The 25,420-nt window shown below is 35.2% G+C and overlaps 1 long non-coding RNA gene across 1 annotated transcript; it reads right to left on the bottom strand.

The window, feature by feature from the left end:
- Window positions 1-6,948: 6,948 nt before the first annotated feature.
- On the bottom strand, window positions 6,949-24,739 carry LOC146545535 (uncharacterized). Its single transcript, XR_014887734.1, has 2 exons — window positions 24,619-24,739; window positions 6,949-8,622 (listed from the first exon to the last, which is right to left on the bottom strand). It is a non-coding gene; the product is annotated as an uncharacterized LOC146545535 (long non-coding RNA).
- Between the last annotated feature and the right edge of the window lie 681 nt (window positions 24,740-25,420).

The raw sequence follows: 25,420 nt of genomic DNA, 5'->3' as shown, positions 1-25,420 counted from the left end.
ATTACTGTCTCGCTCCCATTTATAGGAGAGAGAGGTTTTTTTAATATCTGCATACCTGGCATGAGATTCAGAAACAACGGTTCAAATATTGGTCCTACCAGTTTATTATAGATCTTAATCAGGGAGATGGGGAGGGGGAGGATGGACACTATTATGAATTAGGGTAATGGGGAAGGGAAGGAGGGTGCTAGAAAAGACAGAAAAGAAGCAAGGAGTCTTTATAGGAAGCAAGAGGGAGATAGTCACCACCATGGATCCAGCATGGTTCGTAGTTCAATCATTGATCTTCAGTAGCGGTGGGTCGTCAGGCCTTGCTGTTCTGTTGACAACAGTGACCACGGTGATGATGGCAACTTTTCAGTGGTAGTACAAACTTATTTATAAGTCCAAAGTGGTCAAGTCAGCTGTCTTTGGAGTGACAGCTCAAATCCAAAGTGGTTGAGTCAGCTCTCCCTGGAGTGGCAGCTTCTGGCTCTGGGATCTCAGCAGAGACTCCTTTGTTCCCATCTTCTGGGCCTTGCCAGCAGATAAGACGGAGCAGGGATGCCCACCTACATCCTGTTTTTCACAGGACACGATGGAATCATTCCCCAGTTTTCCCATACCAAGCTGGAGCTATTTAGTCACAGGTGAGATCTTCCGCCAGTAAACACTTCTGAGCACCCTCTTCCAGAGGGAAGCAGCTCTGGAGGAAGGTGCTTTCAAATGTTGATGTTGATTGTCACACGATAGCATCCATCACTTGCCTCCTCAATATATCAATCAGTCATATCACAAGAAATACCTCAGGAAGCAAGCTTTGAACCAAAAGACAAAGAAGGATTCTCACAACCACATAACTTGATGTTGTCTGCAAACTTGCTAATCCCACTAACAGTCTCAATGACGAAGATGTTAAAGAGCATAGGTTCCAGTACTGACCCTGTACTGACACTCATCACTGATCTCCATTCAGACATTGAGATGACCACCACTCTGGGGGTACACTCTTGAAAGTAGTTCTTCATTCATTGAACAGTCCACCTGTCAAATCCATGTCTTTCCAATGTGAAGAGAAAGATGTTACAGGGGGCCATGTTTAAGGCTTTATTGGAGTCCAGATAGATTACATCAGTGCCTCTTCCCCCATCCACTGACACAGTCAGACCATCTTACAGAGCTACAAGTTTGGTCAGGAAGAACGTGGCCTTGGTGAAGCTATGGTGGTTATCTTCTATTACCTCCCTCTCTTCTATGTGCCCTAGCTTAGCTTCCAGGAAGGTCTGCTCCATAATCTTTCCTGGCAGAAATGTGAGGCTGACAGGTTGATAGTTCCCTGGGTCATTCTTTCTACCCTTCTTAAAAATGGATGTGATGTTGCTTTTTGTTCCAGTCACTAGAGACTTACATGATAACCAAAACTTTTTAAATACCTGTGTGAGTGATTTGGTGACTACATCAGCCAATTCCCTCAGGACTCTGGGAGCATTTTGACAATTCATGATTGCTGTGATGGTCTTTTCACTAAGTAACCATTTTATTGCATTCTATTAACTGTGATGACTGATGTTTTGTAAAATTAAGAGACAAAAATGCTAAAAAAGAATATTTGTCATTTGACTTCATTGATATGTAGTATTAATGAAAATTCAAACGTATTTGAATGTTGTCTTTTATTAACTGTTCTAGCTTAGAATACTATGTGTAAACTTGAAATTAAGCACATGCTTTAACTTTTCATATATTATTTAATATTAATGTTCAGAACATGCTTAAACTCTAAGAATATTGTAAGGGAAGGAAGTGTTTTACTGTTTTCTTCTGTAGTGCTTGGGGATGTAAAACTGACTAACAGTGATGCAAAGCAAGAGGAGAGAAAGTGCTTCTCAAAACTCCAGTAATGAATTGGGCCTAGGGCAAGGGACTAGGACTTAGAATAACAGGAGGCTGAACAGATTGCTTTCTCTTGTCAGTAGATATCAGTGAAACCTACCAAAAGATATATTTTGCTCCCCTTGAGTTGTACTGCATCTAGAGCAGGCTTGTCTAACCCATACGCAGCCTGGCCCAGCCTGTCCTGCGGCTGCCCTCCACCCCACACTATCATGGCCATGGCTCAGCCCTGCTGAGCAGCTTGGCCTGGCCCCAGGCATGAACACATTGCTCAGCAACAACCACACATCGGTATACGATCAGAACTGTCTGAACTGAAACCAGTGCACAGGGAGGGCACAGTGCAGTGCTAACTCAAGTTATGGTGAATAATTTTATGTATTTACACTGTCAAACACATTCCTATGAACAGCAAAAAACATTCAACCTTGCTTTCCATTTTGACAAAGGAATTTGAGAATAGGTTTCAAGATTTCCCCCAAATAATCAATTTTTTTTGTATACTTGCAACTCCATTTTCAGTCAACATAAATACATTACCTGTGAATTTCCACATTAAATGTATAGAGTTGAAATCAAATATTCAACTCAAAAAATTGTTTTTGTCTCTTTACCAGACTTTTGTAAGACCTTTCTTGCCAGAGAAAAATATCTCTCACTTCAATCAGGTTTTAGTATGTAATTACTTTTTTGGCAGGATGTACATTTGTCAACAGTTGTTTTCAGGGATGAAGTACAGGAAAAGTAAAATTTCATTCAAAATCTCTGATGAACATCCTGAGAACTCAGTAAGAATTGAACCTCTTCCATCAAACCAGACTGATGCATTAGTTTCATAAAAACAAATATCCCGCTAGTTTTATGTTTTTGTTGATGTTTTCTGTTTTAAATAAAAGTATATATTAAAAAAAATTTGTTACTTATATACATTAACTATAGTATATATTTTATTTGTCACTCAAGACAATTTCTCTTCATTCCACTTCACTGGCCCAGGCAAGCCAAAAGGTTGGAAACCCACATTCTAACAGATCATAACCTATTATCTCTGCAGACTAACAAGTTGGTTCAAGATGGAGAAGACTGTCTACGTATCCAGTGCATTGGTCTTCACTAACAATCTACCAGAAGATTCTGGAGATTGCATGAAAGATCTTCTCGGTTTAACTTCTTCCCTTTTTCTTCTTCTTCTTTTTTTTTTTAATATCAAGACATGGAAAAAGAAGTGATAGTGTATTTAAGGTTTTGTCATAATATTTTAAACAAGGGAAAGTTGAAATTAAGTTTGAGAATGATTCATGAATCTAGTAGTTCAAAAGTAATTTGTTATGTAGTACTTCCCTCCTGCTTTTCTTCCTCCTTCTCCTTCTCTTCTTTCTCCTCCATCTTCTTCCTCTTATTTTTATTATTTTTTCTGTTTAATTAGAACTTTTCTGTATTGCTTAAAAAAAAAAGATGCACTTCCTTTGGCTTCTCTGAATACATTAATATGTATATATTTTTGAAAAAGAGGTTAAACTGGAATATAAGTAAAAATATTATGAAAAATGTGAGTATATCATTTTGGGGGGTAATTTTAATGAGTTGAATTTTATAATTGTATTGTTCTAAAATCTTTTCCCTTATAGTACCTTATAATAATGAACTGTCTTAATAGATCAATTAGCAAGAAAACTAACCTGGTAAATTGCAAGAGACTCTTCTACTGCCTACTTAAATGGATTGTACTGGTAAACCTAGACACAGCTCTGCAATCAGTTCTAATTTGAAAGCACAGTCATTTTGTGTCTGTAGTATTTCTCTCTCATTTGATATGGAGATTGGAAAGCATACCATGCCTTAGCTTGGGATGAAAACTTGTCACAAAATATCCAGTGAAAGGAAGAAATTTAATTTCTGCAATAGTCTAATTAGCATGCAGATGTAAATCTCAAAAACAATTCCAGCAACCCTTTAATTATCTGCAATTGGTGTATTATAATATTGTTAGGAAAAAAAAAAGCACAATAATAATACCATTTTGCTCTCCAGTAAGTTGAATAAACCTTCATCTCTGAAGGAAATAGATATTTCTTCCCTACTTAGTGAACATGATTGTCCACGTGTAATTTGCAAGGCATAAAAATATTCTGCTTTCAGGTATATAAAAGAACACTCCCACTTTTTTCCTTGTAGTCACCTAATTTTCCTTTAAATAATTTTATATATATATTTTTTAAATACAGTGTCTCAAATGAAAAATCAACTGAGAGCAATCTTATCACCAAACAGTTTTGTTTAATCTTTCTCACTAGTTAGAACTGCTAGAAATTTAATGATGATTTATTTGGTTTCATCAGCTTAAAAATTGTTTGGATATGTTGATGATGACTAACCGTTGTCATGATGCATCAGAAAACTATTTGATCCTTTTTGATCCTGTCCATGAAAGAACAAACAGCACTAGGCAGCAGCTAACAGTGCTGTTTTGTCTTTGATAGTGGCCAGATGTGTATGCCTCAGAGGACATATGACAGTGCAGGACTGTAGTGGTACAGCACATCCTCCTCTTTGAAGTGATCTGTTAATTAGGAAGTTCACTATTTTCTGAAGGACAGTTATCTGTTATTAAATCTAAAAAAAAAAAGAACAAAACAACTCCAAAAAACATGCAAGTTCAAAAAATTGCAGTAAAAATGCAGCTTAAAAATATCTGGGTATGCCTTTCTGTTTATTGTGTATGGAATATTGTGTAAACAAGAACATGAAGGAAAAAAAACTTGCACTTATTTTTGGAGGAAGCAACTCCTGTATGTTGGATTTTTGTTTCTGAAGAATGTTGTGTTTTGTTTTTGTATTTATGGCTATTCTGTTATTTTGTGTGTGTGTGTGTCTGTGCAGTAGGGAGGAGGGTTGTTTCTCTTTTTTTGTTTCCCTCTTACCATCTAAATTTGTCTGAAATCATCTGGTTTATATATTCAATCCAGACACCTGGGACTTTAAAATCTGCTTCCAACTCTACTACTTAGATTTCCCACAATAGAAAAACAAGTCTAGATAGAAAATGAACATAAAACTGTTTAACTGAATATAAAAATTTTTAGCTCACATCCAATGTATTTTTTATTAAAATTCAGCCATATTCCGAATTATATTAGCTTCTGAACAAATTGACAAGTACAATGTGAACTGGAAAACTAGGATTTCTTTTTTTCCAAACTGAATTTACATTATAATGAACTTAAAAGCAATTCAGAACATTGATTTGAGCAGAAAAGTGGTCTGTCGGCATCTGAATTATGGAGCCAAAAAGCATTTGCTAAGCAAAATATACATCTCGGCAAGTTAGGAGTATTACAAATTTTTACATAGCATGTGTTCTGTTAAAAACAAGAAATCTCACACCTTCTAGGTTAAATATAAAATATATACATCTTTTTAAAAAAGCAAAGAATTTGACTACAATTCATGAAAATTCTTAGGAACCATCTTCATCTGTTTGCTCAGAATATCTTTAAATTGAATCTGAATATGAAACTGAAAGTATTCATTTTCTGTATATTTAGATCTGGTATGTTTTAGATACAGCAGCAGATTTTAAGTGTGCATAGAAGTTAAGATACATTTAAATCCTATGATTCAGTCATTAGCTTTCAGTTCATAGTAGCTTTCTTCAGTTTCCTTTTTTGAAATAGTAGTTTAACCAGAGGGATGAGTCTAATACAAATTTTGTAAATCAGAATCTCCTCTTATTTAATGGGAGAACGCAATGAAACCGTCACATAAAATACCATCCTTTGGAGATGCTGAAAGCGTTGACTTTTGCACTCCTGGTGGCTTATAGACTTCGTGGGAACTGGAGTAGTTACGTCTTACGCAGGATCAGGACTACAAGCTGTCACTGGGAATAATGTTCATTTAGGAATGGAGAAGGAGCACTAGTCTCTTCATGAAACACTCAATTACTGCTTATTAATTGATAACTCTATATTTCCTTTGTGCAAGGTACTGAATTTCCTGGGGATTTTGGCATGATGTCCTTCTTTGTAATATATTTTATCCCAAGTACAAAGTAACACATTTGAGTATTTGACTATTTTGTCAATAGGAATGTCATTAATAATTCTTCAGAAACTGTACAGATTGAGACCACACTATGAACAACAACAACAAAAAAATCTGAAAAAGTAGTGTAGTAACAATGTCTAGAAAAGATCTCACCAGACCAAAATTACCATTGACAAAATAAGAAAGAAATAGGAGCAGAGGTAGTCATATTGATCTCTTCTAAAAGAAGAGAATATAACAAGTGCTCATGGTGCAAGAATGCTATGAAATTCTTTAGGGAATCCATTTCTCCACTGTCCAACACTGGTATGAAATTCTACATAAATTTGTTCTTATAAAATGAAAATGAACTATGGGGAAGAACTTTGTTGAAGGTTTTTTTTTTTTTTTTTTTTTTTTTTTTTTTAACTGTTCTCTGTACTATGTCTGTCTATTCCTTCTACCCATCATGAAACAGTGTCATTACTGGCTGTGAACATGTAATTTTCTTACCAAAACTCACTTCTCTAGGTACTTTGCTTTAGTGGAGAGCAATTATGAAATTCAACATAATGTCTTGTTTTATGTTCTGTAAGCACTATTGACACCACGTCAGTGGTTCTTACTGTTTTGCCTCAGTGGTGTATGTCCTCATCCCAGGATAAACACTGCTAATCAGTAACATGTGCGTGGAAAAGAAGCATTAAGGTAGGAAATAGAAGCATTATTTTATTCATTTGTGACATGATTTGTGGGGGATTAAGCACTAGAACCAGTAAATTTAAATCTTTTTTAAAAAATAAAGGTAAAATATTTCAGAAGATCTGTGAGATATGAATATCTGCAGAATGATTATTAGCCTTTCAGTATTTTCTGTCATTGAGACAATAATATTTTCATCTGTATAGAGGAAGTAAAGCTCCACTTACGTTATAGTTTTACAGTTTTAATTGTAAGAGTTCATAAATCAGAAAATTGTATGTATTATTTCATGCTGTAAAGGAAACTTTTGCTGCCTAAAGCCTATTAATAAGGTTGGATAGAGACAAATTTCTGCTCAAGAGAATGCTGTATTTTTATTTCTTTTCTCCTTGCAATGGCATCTCTTCATAAGAAGTGATATTGTGGGTACAATGAAGTAATAGAGTAGTAAAATCAAACAGATCATGTTCTCCATTAACATAATGAGGTTTACTGTTTTGCTTTCAGTTGTCCCTCCAGTGTCCAGTTTGTAAATGGTGATTTTCAGTGAAATATTTATGACACCTTGTTTAGAGCTTTTAGTTTTTATTACATCAACTCACTGTAAAATTTCACAAATTATTCTGTTTTCTTTTATAAACTTTTTAAAAGGTCTTCTCATCTGAAAATACACTTGAAGATAACCTTTTCAGGCTAAATTAGGATGAGTTCATTTTGATAATTTTTTATTTCACTTGTAATGTGCTGTTTAGTCACCAGATAATGGAGCTTTACATAGATGATGAGAACTCATTATCCCAATCTTCTAATAGTAATGCATCTTATCACAGGTGCGTGACTGTTATTCTTGATTTCATTTGAGATCATGTCTGACAAAATACATAAAATATGGTGTCTTTGTTGTCCGTAGGGCAGCTTGCTAATAGACAATGTCCAAATCATTCACTGTGAAGTCCAGATGTGTCCTCTTTGTCCTCTACTGAGAGCAGAAGTTTTTGTAGTCTGACATGCAAGCTTAAAGGCATATCTATTAATAATAATGAAGAAGACAGACCTCTCTCATTCCTTACTTGTCTATGTATATGCAGGACCGGAAGAAAACATTTTTATAGAGGTTTATCTCTAATTTCAGTTGTTCTCTGCTGTCAAGTGCTTTTGCCACTTTCAAGTTCTTTGCTCGGAAATTACTGACAGAAAGATGTGTCTTAAACTTTGTTTTGTTTATAGAAATACTTGAAGCCATTCAATTTTTTGGAAAGGATTCCACATGTTGTGTGAATGTAGCTGGATTTTTTTTTTTTATTTAATCGTGCAGCAGTTAGATCTGCTCTTCATAAGCAGAAGTTTTGGTCAAGAAAACAATTTCCTACAGAATAAAGGTCAGTTTGAAATTAGTAGATTTTAGTTAGATAATAGTAGATACAAAAGTTGTGTACTGTCCCCCTGGTATTACATAATATGCAATTCTTAGCATTCTGAACCTTCAAGAAATTTTTATATTTCATGGAATCACAGAATGGCCCGGGTTGGAAGGGACCTCACGGATCATGAATTTCCAATCCCCTGCCGCAGGCTGGGCCACCAACCTCCACACTTAATACTAGACCAGGTTGCCCAAGGCCCCATCCAATCTGGTCTTGAACACCTCTAGGGATGGGGCATCCATAACCCCTCTGGGCAGCCTGTTCCAGCACCTCACCACTCTCTCTGTGAAGAACTTTCCCCTCACATCCAACCTAAATCTTCCCTCCTTCAACTTAAAACCATTTCCCCTTGTCCTGCCGTTATCAACCCCTTCAAAGAATTGATTCCCCTCCTGTTGGTAGGCTCCGTTTAGATACTGAAAGGCTGCAATGAGGTCATCCCGCAGCTTTCTTTTCTCCAGGTTGAACAAGGCCAGCTCCATTAGCCTGTTTTCGTAGGAGAGGTGCTCCATTCCCCTGATCATCTTTGTGGCTCTCCTCTGGACCATCTCCAACAGGTCTCTGTCTTTCTTGTACTGTATTTCTCAAGTTTATGATGCTGTAGGAGGTCATATTAGTGATCCATAGAAAAAAATAAAAATGAATATGTTAATTATACTCATTTCAGAGAGTGCAGGCCATGGTTTCTACAATTTCATTTGCTTTCATAATATTTTCAAAAATGTTAGGAAAACAATTTTTACAGGTAGTCTTGTCCCCTAGTGTTTTGCTTTGAGTCTCACCAGTTTGAATTTCAGCCAAGTCATCCTCCTTTAAAAAGAATGGCAAGCATATTTTTCTATCAATTTTCAGTGCTGTTAGCTTGAATTTAGTTCAGACCACTTGAGTATTGAGTTAGGGTTGTACATGCTTTGCCAGTCTGAAAACACTGCTGGGGCTCTGTATATAAAATCATGCTCTTTATTTCCAGCATGTTGGGTAGATATCAACAAACAGAGACCTATAAAGAACAAACAAAAATTTGGAGGGAGGCACGAGATTTAAAACGTATCAATTATACATGCGTTTGAGAAGATTATTATGATTTTTACACTCAAGAAATCACTCAGTCTATTGTTCACTGGACTTTTTAAGGAGATAGCTTTCTGTTTCTTCTTTGCTGCTATTTCTAAGTCTTTACTGAGGAGAGTACTTTACAGGATAAGAGTCACCTCTACTTTACTCATTGGGTCTAGGTAATATATATAGATGTCCACTGCCTGCTAAGTACTTTATCACAATAAGTATTTGATAGATGATGGACTATTTGTAGTATTTTTCAGATATTTGTCTTTATTTAAATATTCTTACCCCATCTCTTGAACATTGCGGGAAAAAGTGAAAGATAAATGTTCCTGCAGTAAGATACAACTCTGCTATAAACCAAATCACAAAGAAAGTTGCTGCAAGATGTCAATTAATATCTTTGATATAATTTTCTTTAGTTGGTAATCTAGTTATCACTGCTTTAAGCTGGGCCTGCTCTGAGCAAGTGTTTGGACCAGATGACTCTAGAGGTCCTTTGCAGCCCCTACGTGAGGTCTCACCTGGAGTATTGCATCCAGATGTGGAGTCCTCAGTACGGGAGAGACATAGACCTGTTGAACTGCATCCAGAGAAGGGTCACAAAAATGATCTGTGGAATGGAACACCTCTCCTGGAGCAGTTCAGCCTGAAGAAGAGAAGACTGTAAGGTGACCTGATAGCGGCCTTTCAGTATCTAGAGGGGAGCTACAGGAGAGAAGGGGACAGACTTTTTCTTTAGCAGAGTCTGTGGCAACAGAACAAGGGAAAATGATTTCAAGCATGAAGAGAGGAGATTCAGATTAGATATAAGGAAAAAATCTTTTATAGAGAGGGTGGTGAGGCACTGGAACCTATTGCCAAGATGAGCCTTACATAATCATAGAATCATAAAATCCTTAGAGTTAGAAGGGACCTCTGAAGGTCATCTAGTCCAACTCGCCTGCAGTGAACAAGGACATCCATAGCTCAGTCAGGTTGCCCAGGGCCTGATCCAACCTGACCTCGAAAGTCTCCGGGGATGGGGCATCAACCACAACACTATGTAACCTGTTCCAGAGCCTCACTTCTCTCACTCTAAAAGATTTTTTCCCTATATCTAATCTAAATCTACTCTCACTGAGCTGTTTTTGTAAAAATTTCACCCTCTGCAGTATCAGAGGCTTAAGTTTCTTCCCACCTGCTTTGGTGCAGGTGTCTCTTTGAAGCTTAAACTCTCACTGATGAAGTTCTTCACTTTATGTTGTGGTAGAGCATACAAGGCCCAGTTTGTGAGTGGAACTATGAAAAATAATCTGCATGCACACAAAACAAGAGGATTTTTTTCCTCAGTGAACTTACACTTTCAACTAAAGCTTCCTGCTCCTTCCATAGACGTAAAGATATCCTTCACCCTGTGCAGGTTAGATTTAGTATCAGCTTTCATATGTGCCGTCAATTCCGTCTTTTGTCTCCAAGAAACACACTTTTGTGCAACAATATAGGAAGGAACTAATTTTCGGGCTAGTCCTGCCCTGGCACAAAGAGGCTATTTGATCACTCACAGTCCTGAACTAGTTAATGGCTTCCTTTTTTGCGCACATGAACATCAGAAGAACAAATCATATATGCCTAAAGGCATGTAATGTGGTTTGTTCTATAGGCTGGGATCTATTTACTCTCATTTACCTCCATTTTTAACTCCATAGACATTTAAGCTTTTTCACATTTCTGCAATCCTTGCAAATTTCTCATTCTCTTTTTGGAATACAAATCCAAAATATCAATTTGGTGCTAATGGAAAGAATTACCACTTTTCTTTTCTTCTACATATAATTTAATCCTCTAAAACTCTGAAGTGCTTCTAATAAATTGGAAAGACATCAGTGCCTTCTTACTAGACTACAGCATTCTTTACTGACAAGCTATGACTTAGTAAAGAAGACTCAAAGTAGAGTTAATGAAGGAGATCATTATGTGGTTAAGCAAAATTAATGCTCGCTTAATCTAAGATCAGAAAAAATCTAAATGCATATTTTTGTAATTTTAAGTGGTATTTCAATTCTGTAAGTATCCTTTGTTTATTCTGTTCTGAGATATGTAACAAGTATAAGTTTCCAGAAAATTCTAAGCAGATAGGAATTTTCAATGTAATTAAAAGGCTTTGTATTGAATATGAGATCTAAATATCTGGTTGAAGGCTCAGAGGTCTGTAACAAGAACAGTCCAGAGTAATATAGAACACATAATATTGTGTGATTGATGCTATAATGTACCCATAATTTCCCCTGAGCAACTGTATTTGCTTTGTGACAGGTATGTCATAAATCTAGAGTAGTATTCATCTGATATTTGGGCTAAATAGAATGTGAGTCTCAAGGAGATAAAGAGATTGAAGAAGCTCAACAGTTTTAGCTAAACACATTTTGTACATTGCCATTGGCTTCTTGCTTGCTTTTATATCAAAAAATGCATTCAGAATTTTCCCATATAATTATAAAGCTACCTTCTAATTGTAATTTTCTTTCAATTCAGGAAGTGACAGTGCTTTAAAATAAAAGATTAAAAAGTTCACCTTTGAAGCCTGTAATTTTATCTCATCTTCCATTTGATCTAAAAATATAACAGATCTCCATAAATCATTCTGTTCTTAATAGAATGATTTTTTAAATATGTAAAAATGTCTTACAATCACCCAAATTGTTTCATGTTTCTTAATTTAGCTTTTTAGACAGTAGCTAAATTCAATCTATTGTGTTCTCTACATGATAAGCATGACAACACTTTAATATCGTGATATCATGATTTTAACAGTTTAATTGAAAAAAATGATTTAAATATCTTTAATCTGATTCTTCCATTTTCTTCTCAAATTTTGAAGCAGCTCAAAAGGCAAATATAACCTTTTTCCAAAAAAAATTTCATTCTTCTGTTGTTCCTAGCTGTCATTCTATCTGATTTCTGACTCATTATTTTTCCTTCTGCTTGTCTTTCAGTTTGTCCAGAGAGGCTGTGAAGTCACAATCTTTGGATATATTCAAAAGCCATCTGGATGTTTCCCTGAACATCCTTTTTTGGATGACCCTGCTGGAACAGTGTTGAACCAGATGACCTCCAGAAGTCCCTTCAACCTCGACCATTCTCCAATTCTGTTACTGTACTAGTGGTCCAGTGTTTGGATTTTGGAGTGGTAAGGACTGCTTGTGCTTCTACTCTTCAGGCATTGCCAAACCATTTGATCTATCTTATTTGTAATAGAATTTTACCATTCTATATATTTCTGAACCTTTTTATATCTGTCCAGTTTTACAGCCTTATTAATTGATTCAGCACTTCTTGGTCCTCATAGGTATTTAGTGCAAACTAACGCAGGTTTGCCTCAAGAACTGTTACTGTTAGGTTTATATAATTTGGGTGATATGTAATTTTTTCATTAGAGAAACTCCACTGATCCTTACTCTTTTTTTCTGCTTTTGTTTTGTTATCATTCATCTTTACCAGTTTGCAATGTAACTGTATAACTAATGTTCACTTGATGAGAATTTTGGGATTCCTATTAAAAACATTGTTCACAAAATGAATGATTGTAAATGACTGCTCAAAACTTTAATTATGTCTATTTAAAACTAACTTTTATGCTGTCTCCCAGTTTCTGCACTTCTATAATGTTTATTCAGTATTTGCCTTCTGTATCCAAGTCTTTACATCTCTGATTCGCAGTCCAAGACATTCCATAATTTTTCTTTCAAGCCCTGTTCTTGCAGGGTAATCAACAGGTAAGAATAATTGCATGGGTTGCTTTTTATGCTTCTTAATAAATAATGCATTGTTTTTTACTCAAGTGTAGACAAAATGTGCTGTCTTCAAAAAGGCTTATTTTTTTGCTATATTGGCTGTAGGTGGCATAGTGTGGATACTTCCACACTACTGAAATCAGTGATTAAATATTAATTTTAATAGTCAATAAATTAATATTCCACAGTTCAAGTCAGTTTTGTTTATGTGCATTACTTATAAGTGATCTCTGTGTCTTTCTGTCATGGGTTTTCTTGTTCTTCCTGCTTTCCCTGAACATCCTACTGAAGGGGAAAGTGAGTGAGTGGGTGGATGAACAGTTAACACACCATGCTTGTTAAATTTATTTGTGTTTGACAACCAGTCATTATCCTCTATGGATTTTCTGCAAGAAGAGTACCCAAGACACTTTTTCAGGACTATGCAAGTTAAGAGTCATTACCATTTTTAATTTAAATATATCTTCTAGGACCTTCAAAAAACTGTTTTTATTCAGTGCACAATGTCTCTTCTCTGACACCTGTAGCCTCTTCTCTTACTTTCTTTTCCCTTCCTAGTTTTCCTTTGTTTTAACATCAATCTGCTGTGAACATTTCCTGGAAGTGACAGCAACAATCTTCTGAGATGCTTATGACTTTTTGGCTCATCTTTCTGTAGAGCTGTGACACTGAAGGTTTATTTGCTTTTGTAGTATGTGCATTATTGCAGGTCCTTGGGTCATTCCTCTCAGATTCTTCAATCAGATTCTGGCTGATATTTTGCATTGACCACGAAGCTTCCTGCGTGCTTTTTTACTAACTTCTATTATTTCCTATTTAGCAGAGGAAGGTAGCTAATTACTGGAGTTTGAAGGGTTTTTTTGTGAGTACTTACTTTCAACCCTAGTTTTTATTCTATTCAGACTCTCTTGGAAGTGCTCTTTCCATCTATTTACTTTATTTTCCTCAATTTTTAGCATAAGTCCTATTTAATCCTCTCATACAGGGGTTAATTATCTAGATGCTTAAATTTTTTTTGACTGGTTGTTAGCTAGTTTTAAGATAGTTTTGTTGGACTGCACTTTCAGATTGGTTGACTTTAGTGCCTGTACGTATTTTTCCTGTATTTCTTGATATTGCAATGAGGTCTTTCATGTTCTTGACATTATGTTTATGACATAAATCCTCTCTGTTGATAGAATAAAAAGGCTGTTGTAAGAAAACTGAGGTATAAACCAAGCCATCATGCTGGCTGATAGTGACAGCTTGTAAACATCATGACAAAATAGGTAGAGTGATCTTTCTGCTGCACTGCAATTCAGCAATCAACAATTTAGGAGTAAGGGTCCAGGTAGCTACTGGTGGACTTAAATCTATAAATTCACTTAAATCTACTCTGAATTTACATATTCTTTTGACTTCCATTAAATTTGATGATAGTATTTTTTATAGTTGAATTACACACTGAGTAAGAACTTGTTTTGTATTAAAACGATGCCAAGCAATTTCAGTGTCCGTCTCTGGGAGGTAGTCACTATCTCTCTTTTCACCTAATCCTACTCATTGTAACTGAGCTTTTTTCCTATCCTATTTCTGAATTTTCTGTATTTCCAGAATTGACCACGAATGTATCCTGCTACTGTGCCTTTGCATAATGGTTACTGGACTATTGATAGGACCCTGAGTCCCAGAATCACCACCCTACTCTGCTACCTGCCCTTGTTGCTGTGGGACTATGCCCTACCATTTGGGGCACTGCTTTATGTTTGCCCATCTGCATTATGTTTGCCCTTGGGTCCAAGCTTGCCTTCCCTTAGGAGACAATCTGTTTTTCTACTCTCTGATAGTACATGTAATTAAATGTTCTGCATCATATAATGAAACACAATTGTGTGCATTATTTTGTATTTACTAACATTGAATATTTCTTCCTAATCCTCTAGTCATTCAGGAGGACAATAAACCACTCTTTCTAATCAAGAGGAGATACTCCACCCATTTCAGTGGCAACAGAGAGGCTGCCTCTTACTAATCACTGTTTTTCAGTTGTTTTGTGCTAAGGTGTCAGGAGGCATGTGAGTGTATCTGGATTTCTGAATGAAAAAGGCAGCAGTTTCAGTTTTGAACAAGCTTGCCAAATCAGTCCTTTTTCTTAATGCTATGAAGGTTGAATTATCAAGTTTTTGATCACTTTTAATATGCTCAACTTTGGTTTCTAATCAAACCTTAATGCTAGCTATTAAGAAAAAAAACAAAGACAAATATGGCTTTTTTGGATTGAAACAGGAGAAATGAAGTCATAATTGACAAATGTTATCTTCTAATATCACTTGAATTTGTAAAATGATAATAACATCTGGAGCACAAGAAGAAATATATCGTGTAATCCTATGATGATCCTATCTTTATTTGTGTTTTTTTTTTTCCTTCTTACTTGCTCTACATACTTTTTCCTCCTACTTCTTTGAAGGAAAATGGGAGTGACTGTCTAGTGGAAGACTTACAACTCTATGTCAACTGTTCCCTATACTACTGTTCTTGTTCTTTACATGACAGCTGAAATCTGTCCTCTTTTAAACTGTTTAACTCATGAAAGCACATTTCCTCTTCCAAAAATTTTAAACATGCAGATACATGACAATCTAAGCAGATAAGAAAAAGAAGAAATAAATAAAGAAAGAAAAGTGCTGGATCTCAGATAGAAAACCAAACATTTTCATTTTTAGTTTTGTAACAGTATGTAATTATAGTTGTATTAAATGGAGGCATGAATAGTTGTCTGGAAATACTGAGTATCAAAGATTATTCTGTGATAGGTATCTCTGGAATCACAATCAGAATCAAGACCAGCACTGTTAGCAGAGTGAGAGAGCCACTTTTTTTTTATTATTTTTTTTTTAAATGGCTTTTTTTGCTGTCAGCCTGTAACATTTCATTTTTAATAGATAGAAACAGGAGGAAATGCAGTTTTTAGGAGAGAAATGATAAAGCATTCATTCTGGTATTACAATAGGACAAGGATAAGCCATGGATAGCTTATGGTATGTTGTTCTGTCTCTTTAGTTCTATTACTTGAAGTTAGGGAGTTAATCAAAGATAATAGTGAAACATGAGAAAATAAAGAGGTAATGAGAAAGAGCAAAGAAAAGGAGGAAACAATGAATGCTAATTATCTTATTCAAATCCTACTGTCACTTTCTTTCCAGAAGTAAACCTGTTCAAAGAAGGCTTAATGACTGTTCACTTTTCATGCTCTCTACACAAAATGGACATATTGTGGATAGTTCTTCTAGTGTAGGTCTCTAAATTGCATTGCTATTATTTAGATGAAATAAGTTACAAAATTTTATTTGCATTCTTGTAGTAGGTAGATTTCTTTTCTGTCAGTAGTGCTTTAGACTGACTTCCTTATTTTAAGTAAAAAATGTATCTGATATCAGGAAGGTGGAGTTTAATTTAAAAACAAAAACAAAAAACAAAAAACAAAAAACAAAAAAAAAAACAGTAAGTGACTGTAAAACCTGATCTGTTATCTAGATCTGTTATGAACGTTGTCAACGGTTTACGGGCTGGTTCAGTCCGGTTCCGTGACTAGAAGGGCGGAGGGATCCATGGATCCGCGCCCCCGGAAAAGGAAAATAGTGGACCCCGAAATAATTGAAAACGGCAGCAACAATCTGCCATTTAGTAAATCTAATTTACTAATATAGTATCAGCAGAATATAAGGAGAGAGAGAGAGTGTGTGTCTGGAAGGTGGATCGGCCTCACCACAACGCTGAGATGAGAAGTGCAGTCCAGTTGAGCTGATGAAGTGCAGGCAGAGAAGCGCAGACGGAGAAGCACAGACGGAGAAGCGCAAGCGAAGAAGAGAACATCAGGTGACCTTGCTGGGAGTTATATCTCCTCGCTGACCGCAAAGTCCCCTGAGGAAATGTAGCTCTTCTCCTCCGGACAGGCACCCGGAACTTGAGCATCAGCAGTCAAACCCCCAGTGCATTACATGATGTTATGATGTGGAATACTGATAACCAAAAATCATGAAACCATGACAACAGTGATAGTCTGGATGGCATTAAAAATCTTATGAATGTATTTATTTTTCAAAACCTCTCATAGTATTTTGTAAAATGTTTGATAGTTAAAAGCAATGTCTTTTATAGTTAACTTAGTCTTGGGGAAAAAAAAAAAAAAGTTAATCCTCACAAGTGGTAGCAAAATAATGACAGCTTTTAAAAAAATCAAGTGAGTGTTCTAATCCTTTTAAAGATAACCCTTCATGCTGTGCTAGGAACTGTCTACGATCTCTTAGTTCCTGCTATGACAGATCAGAAATTACTTTCAAACACTGTAAAGAAGAGTCTGTCATTACATAGTGATATTTTTTTACTGGACACTGAAGATGTATGAACACTCATTTCCCATTGTAGCTCGAGGAAGATGTACATGTCTAGTAAATATATCAGTCATTATAAAATGCATTATCTTTTATAATTCTTTTCTGTCTAACATGGGTTAGCTGAATTTAGACACAATATTATTTGTGAAGTAGTAATTGTGTAGTTGTAGACTTCTAAATATATCCTCTTTTTTCCTCTTGTTTTTTTTTTTTTTTTTTTTTTTTTTTTTTTTTAATGTGTTACATTTTATATCCAATCAGCAGGGCTTATTTATATAGTTAATGTCTATACTGGTCTTTATAACTCACAGTAAATTGACATTTCATTTTCTCTTGTGACACTTCCACAAGGCCATCTAGAACATGGCTTGTCTTTAACATTACAGTTACCATTGTTGAAAAGCACCACCCTCTGCCTCACTGTGCTGTTTCACTGTTTGATCTCCATCATCATTCAGCAAATGTTACTGAATATCAATGAATGAAGTCTTTCTCACATGAAGGAACTCAGAACCTTTGCTTCCTACATACTTCCATGTCAGATGCCATTGTGTCAGACTGTCCCTCTGCTGCCATCTGTCACACAGCAACACGATGCAACAGAACATTGGTGGAAAGGTTTGACCTCTATTGCTATACTACCAAATTCGCCTCTGACATGATAGGCAAACATAATAAAATAGGCAGCATTACTTCCAGAGCAACCCTCATCAGATTCCATAAACTTTGACAGCATTTAACTCACTTATATAGCAGGCTTATTAAGGAAATTATTTTTTCTTTCTGGAGCAATTCAGCTTGGGGACACTGCAATTAAAGATGTGCTTGACTGGAATGTAGTTGTCTATTAAAATGAACTATTTGAAACATATAACACTTTGGGTAAAGGGAGAAAAGGATGAAATCACGACCTTCCAGCTGCAGCCTCAGATACTTCTCTAATTTACAACCAAAAGAATTGCATTCAGTACATATTACTTTGATGATACACTAATAAAAATGGGAATGGCTACTTCTTGATGACCATTAATTACAAAATTAGTTGTATCTATTTAAAACTTGAATGGATATTACTTACAGTGACTGAAAAGTCATATCAAATTGCTGAATTTTGTTCAGTGTTTTAAATGTGAAAATACTACCTAGTTTTATGATATCACTCATCATTGAATGCTAAGAATAAAATAACCTTAAAGTATGTACATTTCATGGCAAGACATCGGTCTTTGTGAGCCAGATTTGTCATGAGATTTTTCAAAGCATAAAAACTGAGTTTACAGTCTATGTATGATTTCCTTGAAATAGAATTTTCAGTCTTTCTTGCTCTCTGTTTACATTCTTACCATCTTACCACCTTCAAATAGTGTTTCTTTTACCTTTATTACATTTTTTTCTATCAAATTTAAGTACTAAGAGATAATTGAGGAGAGTAATGTCACAGTGAAAGACGTTTGATGTTTTACATTGACCTCTCATAAATTTCTTTCACTTGCTTCAATCACTTTTGATTGTTTTTCTTTTCCATCACTACATTCCATAAAAAAAAAAAAGGAAATCATCAGTCTATCAGCACAATTTGTGATACTTAGCAGCCCTGACTACAACTACTGGATCATCTATCTCAGTTGGTGTAATTCTTTTCTAATTTCTTATTTTCATCAGAAACTCTCATGCTGTTATCAAAGCGTCACAAGTACTCTTCAAAATAAAAGTGATGTTGTTAATATACAGGTCTTTTCATCAACCACTTGGGGTCAAAATTGATAGTCTGCATAACATTTCTGTGTCCACGTTTATAAAGAGCTTTTGTACTTAATTCTATACTGTAGGGCTTAGAATCAGAGTATTTGTGAGGCCAGAGGAATAGTTAGATTATTTTTTCTGACCTATGACCCTATTTCACGAGTAGTCTTTTCTGGTGAATAAATGAAATTCAAAGAGAACAAATACATTTTCAAAGATAGGGGAGAGCTGTGGGTTTAAAACTGTTTTTTTAGATCTTTTAGGAAAAGCAAAATATTTTACATTGACTGTTCAAATTTAGTTTTGGATTGTCGCAAGTTTACATTTCTGAAGAGCAGAGGGTGTAAAGAGAGCAAAAGTCACTTTATGATATAGCATTTCAAAGCACAGATTGCTATATTTTGTTTTATTTAGTTTAGTTAATTGACAGATCAAAAGATGACCAGTGTTTGATTACTGTTTTGAATGCATTTTGAGACTGTTTTGCCTCTTGTATATTTGAGAAATCAAAGGAGGCTATTCAAAACTTCCCTTTAGGATTTTATGGTGATTAATCACTCTCAGTGTAGAGAAATTTGTATTTAACAAGTTCTTTTTGCTCATTTCATATATGCGTATGTCAATGTCTATATCTTGAAAATAAATGTAGTAACTCACTATGTTTAGTTTCTGTGATCACCAATGCTGCTATACAATCTTGAAACTTTTCAGAAGTGAAAATGGTACTTTATTCATTAGGTCCTCATTGGTTTTCGGCCTTCTCAACTTACTGTACTTTTTGTCTCTATGGAATCATTTCAGCCAGAGTACTCAGTACCCAGTTCTACTCCCTCTTTGTAATTCCTGTTTTACTGTAGCCTTTATCTTTCCAGAGCAATAAAGCCTCTAACATTTTTTTCTCATGACTGCTAATTGTACCTTAGTTTTATCTTAGCCTCAGGAAGCCAATGCATACTTCATTCAATAGTACTAAGATTGATCAAAATATCTGACTGAATTCCAATTATCATAATGTTGTTTTTTCTCCTTTTCTAACTTGTTTATTATGAGATCAATCTTTTAGACTTAGATTAAACAGATTCTATGTTTAAAAACTTCCTCTTGTTATTCCATAGTTCACAATTGCCTGTTTACTCAGCTAAGATTTACAGCATACTGCTCATGGCACATACCCTCACATCCTGTGCTGAACACTGCAAATTGAATGCTGTCTAGATGTTATAAAAGGAAAACAGAATCTCAAGAGAAATCTTGACTATAGCTCCACCAGGTCATTGTGTATTACTTGCTGGACATGGAGATGTACATCAAGAACAGAAGAGGGGTTATCTCTGAAGCCACCATGTCTATTCCTTGAGTCAGCAGCTTGGAAATAATAATAATGGTAGATTTTTTCTTTGAATCCCAATGACCATCACAAGGATGTTTTGAGACAGCTGTACTATAAGTTGGATTTGGATATGGAACTGTGAACTTTTCACTTACTACTCTTTCAAGGAAACACAAATTCAGCAATTGAAATGTTGTGTGTAGAGGACATTTTTTGATATTGTGAGAATCCCTTGGCAACTGATGCATTGTAACAGTTTCAGCCAAGGCAGAAGTATGAGACAAAATCTCAGGTTGATAATATGAGTCAAGTTGATCACAGAAGAAATGTAATAAATATCAGTCACACTTATTAGATGGAGTTAAAACCAGTGAAATATAATTGATGCATCATGTAATAAAGTGCTATGACAGCAAAAGGTGCAGCTGCATACTCTGTCCAGCTCTATATCCCAAGAAAATTGTCATCTAAAGGTATATGTAGTCAAAAACTGAACAAAATAGTGTTTGAATAAAAAGGATCTATTGACAAATGGAGAGTACAGGAATAGCTTTTATTTGCAGCAGTATTGTGTAACTCCCAAAAGTATCTGTAAGAGGGTAACATATAGAGAAACATTATAAGGTCACATTCATCCTTGAAGGAGAAAGAGTTAACAATTATGTCAAGGAGAGGTAAGTGAAGTATGCAATGTGATCAGAAGAGAAGATCACTGGCAAAAAAGGATACTCTATTCATGTAAACATTAAAACAATCAGAAGAGAATAGATGGATCCTGTAATGTGAAAATAACACTAATGGCACATAAGGGCTGTCTGTGCAGAGGTAACGAAAATAAATTATGACTACTTTGGGTTTTCAAAGACACTATTTCACTGTGAAGCAAGGTTTATTGATAGTAGAAGACAGGAGCATTTTTCCTAACAGTATAAAGCAGAATCTGATTACCTTTTTATGAATCATACAGAAGACTTGCAATGAAAGTGATCTAAGTTGGTCAAGGGAATACATTTACCAGATACAAATCTCCAAATAGAGAATTTTATAGATGGATATAAATTGGACAAAATCTGTTATGATCAATTTAATCTTAGTTGTTTTTTACTCCTTTTTTCTTTTTCCTGATTTTTTTTTATACTGCTGCAGATATCATTATTTACCAATCTTCAAGATTTTTCCTTTTGAAATCAATCTTGCTTCCTTGTGAGCTTGAATCTCTTTCCATATCACAAATTTCTAAGAATTTACCAGAGGCATATCCCATCTGAAAGCAGAAAAATGACTTTCATGATTTGTGATGAGTTATAGAAAAAATCTGATTCAAAATGATAAAGTTTTATGAGATAGACCAGAAGTAGGGATGGTCTTTTCATAAACAGTTGTGATATTTCTGGTGTTTAGAAATTCAAACTTGTCTGCTGTAAATGAGAATGACTGTATATTCAGTGAGATGTTCCACATCTCATTAGAAGGTTTCTAATAAATGAAAACGGAAAAAGAGATAACATGACACACAAGTTACTGTGCACGTTACCTCATTTTCGTGCTTGAAAACAAAGGAATTTAGTCAACAAGCAAGTATTTCAGAATTTATTAATTTTTTTATTGTTGCTACTCTATTGCTTTTGCTTTGTAAATTTTAACATAATTTCCAGACTGTTCTGAATGCCTGAATATTTCATGTTCCTCAAAAGAAGACTGATAGTCCAGTGGGTGCATAAAGATCCATAATATACCTACCTGTTTTTCAATCTATCTAGAAGTCAGGCAGCTCTTACTTTATAGCAATATTTCTGTATGAATGCAACATGATCTTGGCAGAAAGTATTAATTTCATGACTATGCACTGTTACATATCTGCATGGTTTTTAGATTGGATTACTGCCACAAAGAATACTTGGGCAGTGGTCAAAGGTTGGCTGAGCACTTTAATCATTTAGTGTAGATACATCCCTTAACACTTTGCACACATCCAGTCCCTTTAAATCAGTAGGTAGTTTGTATCATCTTGTTGCTTCCAAATACATACTTTTGAAAGAACTTCGATGCATTTTATTTAAACAATTCTGTATGATTGATGAATCGCTTCTAGTCTATTGCTTCTTCTTTAAGCTTACTTCCTGCCTCTGAAACATGGCCCTCTCTAGAAAGACAGTGTATTACAGCATTGGATGAGGTATTTGCAGAGCTTCTATAGATTACTTGCATCCTCATTAGCTCCCTGTCTGCAAAGCCAGTCCCATCCCATTCCTTAAAAATTAGGAAAGAGATAGCTATATTTTTGATTCCTGTGTTACTTCAGATGGGATAGAAACTAATTCTTTTAAGATGTTTTGTTGAGTTTTCAGAACTGTCATAATTACTGTAGCCTCACAAGGTCTTGACAGACCAAATATTAAATATCTTTGGGCTAGGGTATGGTAAAGTACATAAAAGTTTTATTCCATTTTCATCATTTACTTGAAACAGGTAGAATTTGGCTCCTTAAACATGTCTCTCAGCTGCTCAATTTAGAGGGCTTTATAAAAAAATATTAAAGAAAAAAACGGAAGAGAGAATGAACAAAAACTTAGCAACCTATCTTCTAGACATCAGATTGCCAGCTTGAATAAAGTGTGCTTTGAGCTTTTAGTATCATTGACTTAAAGGACAGTGTATGACTAAATTCTGAAGGTGCTTCAGTTTACTATTGATCTATGAATTAAGCTGGCTATTTTTTTTCCAATAATTTATGATGGATTCCTGCCTCTCTTCATTTCCCCGCCCCCCCCCTCCCCCCCGAAAAAGTTCTGTGTCTGGATGTAATTTCCAATGTTCATATATTTTTTCCTGTATTCAGTTAATTATCTCTCATTTCTCATATTAAATATTTCTCATTTAAAAAACAAACAAAAAACAAAAACAAAAAAAACAAATAAGACATTTTGAAAGAAAGATAACAGATGAAGAAGCCTACTGTGTAACGTGTTCTTTATTTGATGAACAATTTTCTGATCATCAGTGAGAGAAATATATGTAGAGAAACTAATTCTCAAATGCATACTCACACAGCTCTTCTAGCTAACTGTTAACACAAGCCATAAGCTTCTGGGCCTTGTAGTACAAGTTCTGAATCTTCTGAAATCTCTGCTTTAAATTAAAAGCACCTAAGATGTTGATAAAGGAATTGTGATATAGAACGAAGAGACTATTTACTGGAGTACATATTATATACAAATTCTTTAAAAAATATATCAATAATGAAAGTTAGCCCAGTGTTTTCTCATTTTCTTGCTTAAATTTCCAAACAATATTTGATACTGGCAAGAGAAAAAAACACCAGGTGGTGGTGTGTACTGGTAGAACACAGATGAAATCTGATTCTTTTTTAGTTTTCATTCCAGTATGTTTCTCATTGCTCTTAAAGTCTTTGGTATACTTTTGTCCTGGAGTGAAATCTTGCAGTTCTTTCTTTTGTGCTGCAATTCATGAATTCCTGCCCATTCTGAACCAATTGTTTACTTTCCTGAGGGTGTGAGTATTTTAGGAACTCGTGCCTCCTCCCTTGAGATAACTGTGACTAATGTCATAGAGACTGACAGCTGTCTTATATTTTGTCAGTATATTTTATTTAACAGTTGGGGGGAAAAAAAAAAAAAAAAAAAAACAGCTAGAAGAAGGTAAATTTAAAATAGCAATATTTATGTCTCTATCATACCAGAGATATTACAATCATATGAGTGAACCTGACAGGCTTAGGTTTTTGTGCATGGTCCCTTGGGTTCCTGTGTCTTCTCTGTATTTTTTCTGCTGACTTCCCTTAGGAAAAATTGTGTAGTTAATAGCTGTGTATGAATTTTCATCTTGAACTTTTTCTGACTTTTATCCTCCAGCATATTAAGCTAGTCTGCAGTCTTCTCAGAAGAGCAGAGTAGACCCATCAAACTATTTTGTCTGGCTGTGTCCCAGCACAATCCTAAAGCACTGTCAGCCAGGTTGCTATCAGAAAATCTTGCCTGATGGGGATTTTGCCACCTTGGCAGAATCCCAAAGACAATCCTATTGACCACTTCACTAATAACTGCTCTGAACATATAATATTAATTTTTCATGAGCCTTCCATAAGAGATATATCAAGAATATGCCTAGGTGGAGTGCTTGTTTTTGCAACTGGTATAATTAAGAGGATTAGTAGCAAAATTTAGTGGATTACGAAGTCACAAGCAACTCACAGATTTCCTTGCTAGTCTTATGAAATAAAACAAGAATAAATGTAATAGAAGAATACAGTAGAAAATGCAATTGCAGAAGAAAATTGTGATTGTTCTCACCTAAAAACTTTGTATGCCTGCAGTCCAATGTCCAGACCAGCAGATGTTCATCTCTGCAGTTGCTTCAGTTTTTATTCACAAATGTTGACCTGAAATCCTGCTTTATTCACAGCAAATATCCATAAAATTTCATTTTATTAGAATGATGAGTAATGCTGTCAGTACAAACTTATCTTTGTACAAATCTCCGTGTATGTGTCCTTAGATGTAGCAAATATTTAGGTCAGGATGACCATCCAAGAAACTGCTAAAGTGATTAAGTAGAACACTTAATCACAATGTAATAACTAAACTTGCATTTGAATATAGAAGTATCTTGAAAAAAATCAAGGAATCATAGAGTAGCCTGAATTGTAAAGGACCTTAAAGATCATCTAGTTTCAACCTCCTTGCTGTGGACAGGGTTGACAACCACTAGACCAGGCTGCCCAGAGCCACATTCAGCCTTGCCTTGAAGATGTAGTTAAACACTATATTAGCTAACCTTCAGGTAGGGAGATCAGCCCTATCTTTAGCTATTTGTAGGCTAGAGACTAAATCAGGGTAGTGGCCAAGTGACAAGAATATATAATAGAACAATGTTGAGAAAATCCTGGGCTACGATATTTTTGTGGAAGACCACCAAGCGCTCAACCTTGCACAACTTTGCAATAAGTAGGTTTCTCATCTCTGTCATTCTGTAAGATTGGATTACTGCACACTAGGTAATGGATCTGCCTTTTGGACAACAGTAGTGTATTACTGCTATGCTGTTTTGTTCTTTTTATTTAAAAATGGAACTAGACACACATTTTTGATGTGT

This window comes from Meleagris gallopavo, chromosome 1 (assembly GCF_905368555.1).
Source record: "Meleagris gallopavo chromosome 1, MGAL_WU_HG_1.1, whole genome shotgun sequence".
NCBI classification, from domain to species: domain Eukaryota; kingdom Metazoa; phylum Chordata; class Aves; order Galliformes; family Phasianidae; genus Meleagris; species Meleagris gallopavo.
This window is presented reverse-complemented; position numbering and strand designations above follow the sequence as displayed.